The sequence below is a fragment of the Vicia villosa genome, linkage group LG7 (assembly GCF_029867415.1).
Source record: "Vicia villosa cultivar HV-30 ecotype Madison, WI linkage group LG7, Vvil1.0, whole genome shotgun sequence".
NCBI lineage: Eukaryota > Viridiplantae > Streptophyta > Magnoliopsida > Fabales > Fabaceae > Vicia > Vicia villosa.
In genome coordinates this window covers 115,938,281-115,950,765 of record NC_081186.1, presented here as the reverse complement: position 1 = coordinate 115,950,765, position 12,485 = coordinate 115,938,281, and positions in this window count along the sequence as shown.

Here is a 12,485-nt window from a genome sequence, read left to right as displayed (position 1 = left end):
TATATACTAATTAATTATGCAAAATAGCCTTAATTTAAATAAAATATTAATATTTTTATGCCTAAAAATAAATAAATATTTTATCAGATTAAAACTAAAAATAAAAATATTTTTGGTGTTTTATGATTGGTTGATTTTAATAAAAATGCAAAATATAGAGATTTATTAATTAAAACCTGCAGGGGGGTGTGCTAAGCAAATCTGGAAAAGAACTATGTTTAGTTCAAGAGATGCTTTTTGGGCCAGAAACCAGGGGTGTGGATATCACTACGTACAGGCCCAGTCCACTTGTTCTTTTATTTTTTTCTGATTTTTAGTTATGTGGGGTCCACGTTTTTAAACCAGAGCCAATCATGTTATAACGTTTTGCCACGCATGCCACAGACTTATTGACCAGCCAATAGGAGCGAGGGAAGGGGCCACGCGTGCAGTCAACCCTGCCCTAGCTTTGCTGACCGCCGGAATAGTGTTTTCCGGTTGTCTTCTCCGGCGAGGTAGCTTGCCAAACCTGCGAAAACGTTAGTTTAAACACCAAATGAAGGCCCTACCCCCCTAAATCGAGGCCAAATCGGAGAGTGAGAGAACTCGAGTTTCAGGCCTCTATGAACTTGGTTATGGATCTGAACTTACTCAAATAAGTTCCAGGAAGTGATTTATGGACTTAGTTTGCTTTGAAACCAGCTGCAAATTTGAATACGAATTTTGAAGTTTCTTTGATTATTTTTTGAAATATGAAGTGTGTTCTTGCTATATCTTTGATCTATTTCGTGTGTCCTTCTTACATTGAAGTATACTAGCCTATTTATAAGCCAAGGGCTGCTTAAAAACTAAGCTAAAAGCATTGATGAGCTTTGTTGAAACTTTGATTTTTAAATATTAAAAATCTTTGAAAACTTGACCAAGTCACCTTGCCTTTACTTCTCTTGCCTTGCTCTTCAATCTTCTGCAGAAAGAGGAAGATTCTTTGAGGTGAGTCATGCTTGATTTGTAAGCTACCATTTATCCATGCATTTTCCTTTTAATTTTAATCTTAAAGTAAGATAAAATCATGCAAAAATGGATAAAAAAAGGTATGGGCTTAGTCTTGGTCGTGGGAGGCCCATAGTAACATGGAAATGATGTTTGAATGCTGAAAACTTGGCCCCATTTGGAAAAAATGCCATTTTGAACAATGTTGATTTCATGTATTTTCCCAAAATTTAGCCAACTTCAACAAGGTGTAAATCCTTCAATTTTTGTCATATGAAGGAGATCTTGCACTTTTTAGAAACCTCAAAGAGTCCTCTAACCAATGTCTTTGGTCTCATGTCAAAATGATTTTTGAAGCTCCTTGTGTGTCCTTTTGAAAAAAGTGTCTTTTTGTTGACTTTGAAAATGACCTGTAATGTCTTTGATCATATTTTTCAAATGGTGAATCCAATGACCATGGGATCAATGGCATTTGAAAGATAATTGAATTTCCTTCAAAACAAGCTTTGGTTTGAATTTTTTGGATGAAGGATGAGAGAGTTATGATCAGTCAAAGTTGAGTTGACTTTTCAGGCAAAAACCCTAATTTTGAATCTTAGGGTTTTGTTGATTTTTGATCTTTCCTTGATGAATTATGATCATCCAATGATCAAATGATGAATCCTTTGACAAAATATGGACTTTGACAAAAAATTTCATTTTTGACTGTCTGTTGACTTTTTTGGTCAAACGGGTCGTCTGTTGACTGTTTGAGCTGCTGACGGTGCGTCTGAGTGAATTGAAGTTTGAAAATTTGTATGATGGTACTTTGAGATATATGGATGTGTATGAAATCCATTTGAGCTCTCAAAAACTTGTTGCTCCTGTAAAAACAAGAAAAAAACCCTGATTAGGGACTGTTTGTGTAGGAGATAGTTAAGCGTACCTGATTTTTGTGCAGTGTTGAGTCTCTGCTAATCGCTTGATATTCAGAAGACTTCTAGAACAAAAATCTTGGAATTTTGAATTGTGAAAGATTGATTTGATTGATGATACAAAACACTGAGAATTGTACTGCCAGCAGTTTGGCTGTCGACTGACTGTTCAGGTATTGATGTAGCAGTTAGAGTGAAAAATCAACAGTCAAAGTTAATTTTCTTTTTTGTTGTTTTTTGTTTTTGTTTTATGTGAAAAATGAAAGTTTATTTACATGACTTGTTAGAAAAACACAGACATAATAAATAACTAATATTTATGGTATGCGGGCAAAATTACCGATAATAACCCTGAAAATCATTTAATGCACAGAAATAGGAATATTTGACTGGCAGAAAACACACAAAATATTATCTTAGTAATTAAGCAATATTATGACAAATAGTACAACATTTAATACTGACAGTACAAATATCACATACTATATTGAACAGTACGACGAATAAACGGTACATTTAAGAAATAAGAAATACGGCAAATTTTAAGAATGACGATTGATAACCCATGCTATGAACAATAACATGTAGATGATTGGGAGTGCAACCATTGCAGGTCCACACTCTTCAGGACTATGTAGGCAGAAGAAAGTCATGATCACCGTAGCAATGGTGATGACTGTAAGAAACAGTGTCTCTATCCACTTTGCCATTCTTGTCAGGGAAGAAGAGAAAATAGATATGAGATAGGAATTTGAAAGATGAGTTGGAATTTGATGTGAGATTTTATGAAAGAAAATGAGAGGTATTTATAGAATGGAAAGAAGGATAGAGACGTTGGGGAATGATGTGATTCCGTACAAAAGGAAAATTTGAGTGAAAGTAAGATTGAAAGAAAGTGTATGATAGTGTTGGAAAAAAGAGAGATTTGATTTTTGAAAAAGAGATTTGAAAGATTTTTGAAAATAATGGAATATAGTACAAAAATTAGTGGGAAACAAAAGATAGTAATAATCTACTTGTTACCAGTACAGTCTGAGTTTCCTGATTCTGTGCCTGCAAAAAGATTTAACTCTGTACCAATTGTGTCAGTACCATTTATCTGTAAATAAATAAATATCATGTGTGAAGTAATAAACAGTATTTGGCGTTTGCGTAAGAATAAATTCAACTGCAGGCCAAATTACTGTATACGAAAAATTCTAAAAACTAAGTGTTTCATATGTTAGGATATTTATTGAAATAAAAATCCATGATTATATGAGACCCTTAATTTTCAGATTGGAGTTTCCTTGAAAAATATGTGGGCAAATTTTGGGGTATAACAATCTCTTTGATTTGTTGAGGAAGTTTTGACATTTGTTGAGTGAGCAATTCTACTTGTTGTGTCAATAACTTGTTTTGAGCAAGTATTGCATCACTAGTATTCAATTCAAGAACTCCTGGTTTTCTTTGCGATGCACTACGGTTGTGTTGCCCTTGATGATCATTCAAAGCCATCCTATCAATGATAGCAATTGCTTCAGCAGCTGTTTTTGACATCAACGAACCACCCGCGGTAGCATCTAAAAGAGTTTTTGGTTGAGGTTGGAGTCCATTCCTAAAGATATGGATTTGAGACAATTCATCAAACCCATGACCTTTGCATTTTCTAACCATGGACTTGAACCTCTCCCATGCTTCATTGAGAGATTCATTCGAACCTTGAGAGAACACCGCAATAGAAGTTTTCGCTTCCATGAACCTATTGTGAGGAAAGAACCGATCCAAGAACTTCTCTTCTAACTCGTTCCAATTTGTCATGACATTATTTGGTTGATCAAGGTACCATTCCTTAGCTTTTCCAATTAAGGAATGAGGAAAGAGTCTCCTGAACACCTGTTCTTCTTCGGCTTCCGGAGCACCAATGGTTCCGGCGATCTCATAGAACTTTGTTAGATGAGTAAATGGATCCTCGTGATCTGCCCCTGTGAACGGATTTTGGTATAACAATTGCAGTAACCCCGTCTTCATTTTGGAGTTTCTTCCATTGGCCTGATCACGAGCAAATTGTGCATTGAGACGAGGGCTGTTAACACAAGGCCCTCGAGGTGGAGGATCCGCAGCCATTTCTTCCTCAACCAAGTTTTCAACCGGAGTTGAAGAAGAAGATGCTTCTTGTTGTTGTCTTCTTTCCCTAGCTAGTTGTCTCCTCCTACGAGTTTTGCTATTCTCTCTACGCGCAGTCCTTTCAATCTCAGGATCAAAAAGGAGTTGATCTGCAGGTATACGTCCTCGCATAAACTGTAATCTGAAAAACTAACCAAGCAAATTAACAAACACAAGGAAAATAAATTTAGAAACAAGATATTAATTATAAGACTCAATACAAAACAAACTATTGCAATGCTTGCAATATCTAAACAACAATCCCCGGCAACGACGCCATTTTGTTGAAAGAGTATTGTGGTGTACTTTTCGTTTATATCGTATCCACAGGGATTATTGCGATATCACCGCCGTTCTATAGCCTATTTTGTCTTGAGTTAATGTTACTTTAGTTTTAGGTTTGCAAAAGGTCATTCAATCACTTTAGTAGCAAAGAGTAAATTAATGAAGGTTCTAAGTTAAAGAAAATGCATCAAGATTCGATTTCATCGACCTAAGTTTGTATGTTTCCTTATAAATATATGCTTATGAACTTGCTAACGATCAATATAATTACGTATCGACACCTATATCGTCCGTGTCCGCAACGATATAGCTAGATTTACCGTATTGTTTAACCGACGATTTCTCCACCGTTTAAACAATACAAATAACGTTTTAAAACCGATACTTAGTAAACATCAAACTCTAAATCCATGTCTGCAACTTATAGTTTGAAAGATGATAAGTTAGGTCTAGATACAAACATTGATGTCTCAAACATTTATACCAAAGAAAAAGCTTTAATAAACAAACTAAACCATCTATATTGATCATCACTTGTTCATACACATATATTCACAAGAAAAACATACAAAAGGCTAGGAAGATTACATCTTATCTTGATACAAAAGGGATTTAGCTATCCATGAGAATGGTAGCTTGCACAAGAAGAAAAGGATGAAGATCAACAAGCATCAAAGGCGATTAATCGACGATCAAGGCTTCCAATCTTCAACTCTATGTTTGCTACAGTGTATTATGCTCTTGGTTCTCTCTAAAATATCTCTACGTCCCTTTTTAAAGTGATCTGGCTCCTAAACAAATAAACAAAGTTTCGCAGACCGCGCTTAGCGCGGTGCAGCCCGCTAAGCGCACTATCAAAAATTGCTTAAACCGCCCAACCGCGCTAAGCGGGCTCCAGACCTCGCTTAGCGCGGAACTCTCTGCCAGAACTTCCATCTTTTCTTCAAAACCGCGCTTAGCGGGCTCAACCTCGCTTAGCGCGCTACCTCTTTTCAGCAATCTTTGGCTTTGGTCTTGGAACATCTTCAAAGTCCTTTTTCCATGGTCCAAGCTTCCAATTATCTATAAAAACTACAAAATCCAACATAGATTGCAAAGATAAGAACTATTCAACAATAATATAAATATAAGAATAAATATATACCAAATGATAATAAAATACTACTATTATCCACAAAAAGACTTGAAAGTTACCAAAAATTACCTAAGATATTTACACAAATTGGTAACTAACACCCGTCTTGAATTACTTCACCCACTTGTCTTGCAGTCATCGCTAACTCCTCGACACTAACCTCTTCAGGAAAGATGACTGTCTTCGTAAAACAATTGATATGAACTCGGTTAAATTGCAACCAGTTCATCCCCAAAATAACATCAAGTTGTTCAAGTGGAAGGCACACTAAGTCCATTCCAAACTTTCTACCAAATATATCAATAGGACAGTTCAAACATGCAGATGAAGTGGTCACTGAACCCGACGCAGGAGTGTCAATAACCATACTTCCATTTATCTTTGATATCTCTAAATTTAGCCTCTTAGCACAATCCAATGAAATAAACGAGTGAGTCGCACCAGTATCAATAATCGCAATTAAAGGTGTGTTATGTATGAAACACGTACCTTTAATCAGTCTATCCTCTGGAGTAGTTTCTGATCCAGACAGAGCAAAGACTTTTCCTCCGGATTGGTTCTTCTTTGGCTTGGTGCACTGTGTACTGATATGACCCTCTTCGCCACAGCTATAGCAAGTCACAGTTTTCATTCTACAGTTAGGAGCAACATGGCCTACTCTGCCACACTTAAAGCACTTCTTCTCTTCACTCTTGCACTCATTCCTCTTGTGCCCTGGTTCACCACAGTTGTAGCACCTAAAGGGAGCACCAGAATCTCCCCCACTAGGCCTTTTCCAATCACCAGCTCTTGGGTTTCCTCTACCATATGGTCTACCTCTATCCATAGGCTTCTTACCCTTCTTATCAACTAACTCGCGAGAGTGAGATGATTTCAGCTTAAGACTATCTTCCTCAAAGATCCTGCTACAGTCCACCAAATCAGCAAATCGGCGAATTCTCTGATACCTGATACCCTGTTTGATTTCATCACGAAGACCATTCTCAAATTTGATACACTTAGAGAATTCTCCAGCTGCATCGTTGGTGTAGTGTATGTAGTACTTAGCCAACTCCACAAATTTGGAAGCATATTCCGGCACTGTCATACTACCCTGTTTCAGCTCCAAAAACTCGATTTCCTTCCTTCCCCGAACATCTTCAGGAAAGTACTTCCTCAGAAATTCCCTCTTGAATATGGCCCAAGTAATCGCGATCCCATCAGAATCTAATTCAGTCCTTGTACTAACCCACCAATCATCAGCTTCTTCTGATAGCATGTGAGTACCGTACCTCACCTTTATATTTTCTACACAATCGATCACTCGGAAGATCCTCTCGATCTCCTTCAACCATTTCTGAGCACCATCAGGGTCATGGGTGCCTTTGAACAGTGGAGGGTTGTTCCTCTGAAAGCTGTTCAACTGTCTGTCAGCACCAATCACAGCTCCATTGGCATTCCCTCCCAGTACACCAGCAATCATGCCCAGAGCCTCTGCAATAGCGTCATCGTTCCTTCCACCTCTTCCAGCCATTGTTCTGCTAATTCACAAAACAATCTCGTTAGAACAAAAGTATCGACAGTGTCTACCTTACACTAGTCGCATACAAGGAAATACTGACACTAAGACTCTGACTCTAACGACCGACTATGCTCTGATACCACTATTGTAACACCCTTATAAACCCCCACGGAAAATATAATAAAGATCAGAGTATTATACAACAAGGATGCTACAATTAATAAAATAAATAAACTCCATAAGTCGCTTGTCATGCTTTATTAGGAATAACTAAAAATATTAAACATATGTTCTGCACAGCGGAAACTCTTCAACAATGTTATAAAACATCTCCAATAAAATCAACGATACATAATCCAATAATAGTAAAACAGTGTATCCCAAGTAACTCTAAGACTATCGATCCCAGTGTTACAAATCAGAGCATGACTCGACACGAACTACGGACTAGCCTACGAGCTATCCTCACCCAATCAAGATGCCGCCACTCCTTAATCTGAAATCATCAAAGTAAGGGTGAGTTTCATTCGAATTAATAAGCATTATGCAACCATAAGCAATAAAATCTCATAGCAGTTATCATCCACTCAATCATACATGTATTCGAAACCATTACAACAAGCAAGCACCAATGCATAAGTATCACTTATCACAACGCACACACATTCAGCTATATCAGGCTATAATGCAATGAATGGACTGACACTATGCATGTGGTACCATACATGGGCTAAACCCATCCAACTGATCTTTTTCATCACCAAGATTCAGTCCAACCAGCACAAATTCCTCACAATGGGAATTATGCCCACCATTTTGATCCACTTTCATCACCGGGATCCATCACCAAAATGTATGCGAATGAATGCAACGTATAACATGCTTACTACATCACCCAACCGATGTAATACATCGTCTCATTATCAATCACCAATTCATCACCTATAAGCATGCATATGTTTTAGCATTCATACAAATATATCACACGCATACATGTAAGACATCACCCAATAAATAATATAAACACGATATAAGACTCGGACTTTACGTCCATATCACCTATCCATCATTTAGGCCATTAACTCAGCTTCACAACGCCCCAAACGGCACTTAAATCAGACACTCGGATCAAAAGTTATGGATTTTTAAAATAAAACATTTTTCAAAAACACACAGCAGAACCCGGTTCGTCCCTAGGTGGGAACCGGTTCCTGACTGCTTCCCATAACTCGTCTCTGATTTTTACTATGGGGAACCGGGTTGTCCCTACCTGGGAACCGGTTCCCAGCAACCCAGAATCCTCACGCCTTTGTTTTTATAAGGGGAAACCGGTTCGTCCCACATGGGAACCGGTTCCTACGTACCTGCACAGCCAAATTCACCATTTTGACAGCAAATGCACTATCCCATTTTCCTCAATTCATATAATACGAACATAACACACAATTATCATCAATTTTCTCACCATCACACATTTCAAACAAGTTTTAAACATATATTAACAGCATATATCATGAGTATTATCAAAATCATGTTAATTCATACGAGTTCATCAAAACCTAACAAAAATTCCCAAACCCGACACGTACGATTGAACTAAACGACAATCCTAATCAATTCTACTACCTACAACCACATAAGGTTTACTAACTCGAAGAATCCCCCCTTACCTCAGAGTCGAATCTTCGAAGGTCTTCTTCTTCTTTGGCTCTTCCCTCTTTCACGTACTCTTCAATTCTCAGACTTCTGCCCTTTTGCCTCTAACTTCTCTTTTCCCAATTTCCTTTATTTTTATGAAAAAGTAGAATTAACTTAATAGGCTTACATAGTTAACACCCCCCTTCTGCTAACTACCACACTAAGCCCAAAGCCAATATTTCATCATTTTCCAAATAATTCCCAAAAAAATATTAATTCCAATAATTTAATTAAAAACTTAATTAAATTAATAACAATAATTAATGGGGTGTTACATGTGTAGCGTATGCTTACATTAGGCAAGATAAGGTAGAACTTAAAGCTCTGAAATGCATGTTCATGGGATACCCTGAAGGAGTCAAATCTTATAGGCTATGGTGCCTAGAGCTAGGTCATAATAAAAGTATCATCAGTCTAGATGTAGTTTTCAATGAAGTTGTAATGGCTTTTAAGAAAACTGATGATGTTGGTCAAACTATAGAAATATCTGACAAAGAGCTGGAACAAGTAGAGATTCTTGTTGAGGTGGAGCATGTTGATGTTGAATTGTATATCTCAGATGAAGTCGAAGAAGAAGTAGAAGATGCTGAGGAAGTTGAGGAAACATTTGATGACTACCTATTGTCAAGAGATAGGTCGAGAAAAGTCATCATGTCACCTTAGAGACTTGGGTATGCAGATTTTATAGCTTATGCCTTAATCTCTGCAAGTGAGGTTCTAGACGAAGAACCTAGAGACTATAAGGAAGTTATGAAGATTTGAAATAAGAATGAATGGTTGAAGGCCATGAATGATGAGATGAAATCTCTTCATGATAACCACACTTGGGAACTGATCAGGAAACCTGCTGGAGCAAGGTTAGTCAACTATTAATGGATTTTCAAAGTTAAGGAAGGAATCATAGGAGTGGCGTCGGTTGATCGTAATGGGTTTCTGATCGCGACTTTACGTGTCTATTAATCTTATGACTGCAAGTGCACATTCGTGTCGTGTAGTTTTAAAAGATATCGAATCCACAGGGACTATGAATCGATCTACCGTTATCTAAGGTTACTATGTAAAGCTAAGGCTACTAATGTTTTGATTGTTTCTAAAGGAAAGTGATTGTGAATATTAAGAAATATAATAATAGACGAATATCAGTATGTATTTCGTTTAACCTTAGGTGATCCGAAGGTCCATTGGCTAATGCATAATTCGATTAAAAATCTTTATTAATTCAATTGATTAAAAGTCCTCCTCTCAAACTTTCGCTCTGTTGATTTAGACTACTATCCTAACTCGTAATGTACGCTTTCGCGATCCCATTAGATTTTAGAAAAGCTTTTTGGAAACAACGTAATTAATAAAATGCTTGTTTTATGAAGTTGTTATCAATTTAAATCTCCTAATCTCAAACTTTCGCTCTGTTGACTCGGAACATGCTAATATCCCTAACGTACGCTTTCGCCATCCCGCTCGGGTGTAAAAAATTTTTTTGAAAATAAATAAGTTCTAATTAGTTTTAATACGCTTTCGCCATCCTTAAAACTAATGTCCTATGTCTACTATCCAGTTAAAGATCTCAAACTTTCGCTCTATTGATTTTAACCTTTGACCGTCTTAACCCCTCAAACTTTCGCTCTATTGGTTTTAAGACTTACTAATTGAATTAGACATACAAACCAAAAACAAGTGATATTTAATAAAATATAATTAAGCCAATTTATTTCGGATCCCACGGTTAACTTACTTTACATACCGATATCTTAGTTAATTAGCCAGACATATTAATACGGTTAAGCATGCATAAATTAATTTGGTTTATAATAAAAGGCATGTTAAATGGCATACAATATATCATGCAATAACAATAATAAATAAAGCGGTAAATGATAAACCTGAAATAAAATAAATCTGAATTGAATCTTGAAGTATCAAACTTCCACCACAGGTTGGCTGGATCGTTCTTCGGAATTAAACGGACAGAAATTTAAAACAAGGAATAAAAAGGATAAATCTAACTTAAGGCTAGATTTATAAAAGGTTCACAACAATTTCCAGTGTAGAAATTGCTGTGAGAAAATAAAACGGTTTAATTGAAAGCAGGAAGAAAATAGCGATCGCGGAACAATTTTGGCAGCACTTCGTTAGCAGAAAATCGGACAGGTTGAAGTAAGGTAGCTGCCTCTATTTATAGGCGAGCCTTTGCAGTTGGAATGCGTGAAAGCAGGAATTTCTCTGACTGGGGCTTGGAGACGTGCGTCTCCACTTTTTAGGGAACTCCTTTGAACGACTTGAGACGTGCGTCTCAAGTGGAGAAGATTTAGGAGGATTGGAGACGTGCGTCTCCATTTGGTGACGTGGCAGGGAGTTGTTGGAGACGTGCGTCTCCTCTTGCTTGGATGATTTGGGCCACGTGCAGATTTGTTTCTTCGTGGGCTGGACTTGTACTTTGCACATTTGGGCCTTATTTGCACCTCTTTTTCACTTCAGCACCCTTTTTCATCTTTTAGGCACAAATAGTAGTAATTTTAGCTTCATTTCTTCTCCTTTTCACAAATAGTCTCAAATAAGATGGTAAAACCTGAAACAGAGCAAATACTCGCATAATATCATAATAAAACAATATAATAAACGGAAAATGCTATAAATATTTATGGATTTCAAGCTAAATATACGATATAAAATCGTGTTATCAGTTTCACTCAGAAAGAAGGTGTCGACTTTAATGATGTGTTCTCTTATGTTGTAAAGCATAGATCTATTCGAATGTTATTTGCCATGGTGGCACAGTTCGATCTTGAACTGGAACAAATGGATGTGAAGATTGTGTTCTTGTACGGTGATCTAGATGAAACAATCCTGACGAGGAAACCTAAAGAGAATGTCAAAAAGGGGAAGGAAGATTAGGTGTGCAAGCTAAAAAGGTATTTATATGGAGTGAAACAATCTCCTTGACAATGGAATAAGAGATTTGACAAGTTCATGGCACGCCTAAATTTTGTTAGAAGTCTATTCGACCACTATGTTTACTTCCCATTTCGACCTGGCAATTGATTAGTTATTTTGTTGCTTTTATGTGGATGACATTCTCATAGCAAGCAATAATGTCAAAGATGTAATGAGGGTAAAGGTTGAACTCAATAAGGAGCTCGATATGAAGGATCTGGGAGCTGCATCCAAGATTCTTGGGATTAACATTCAAAGAGATAGAAAGTAGTTGAAGTTATGCTTATCTCAAGAGGAATACATGTGAAAGATTCTCGAAAAGTTTGGTATGTCGAATTCAAAGTCTGTTGTGACTCCAACACACCCTCAATTCAAGTTGAGTATATATCAGTGTCCTAGTACTGATGTCGAAAGATCTTATATGAGTAGAATTCCATATGCTAATATAGTAGGTTCTTTTATGTATGATATGGTTTGTACTAGACCCGACATAGCATATGCAGTAAGTCTTGTAAGCAAGTACATGGAGAATCCTGGAAAGGCTCACTGGCAAGCATTGAAATGGTTTCTAAGGTACATAAATGAGTTTCTAAACAGAGTCCTAATTTATGGTGGAGCCTTAGGTGAAGATAATAAAGCAATAATCAAAAGATATGCCGACTCTGATTATTCAGGTTGTATGAATTATAGAAAATACACTTATGGATATGTTTTCACTATGTTTTGCACAACAATTAGTTGGAAAGCTACACTTCAAAAGGTTGTTTCTTTATCAACCACTGAGGCGGAGTGTATTGCCCTAACTGAAGTCGTGAAAGAAGCATTGTGGCTTAAAGGTTTTGTAAAGGAGCTTAAACTTCAAGGTCGAGGTATCACTATTAAATGTGATAGTCAAAGGGCAATACAC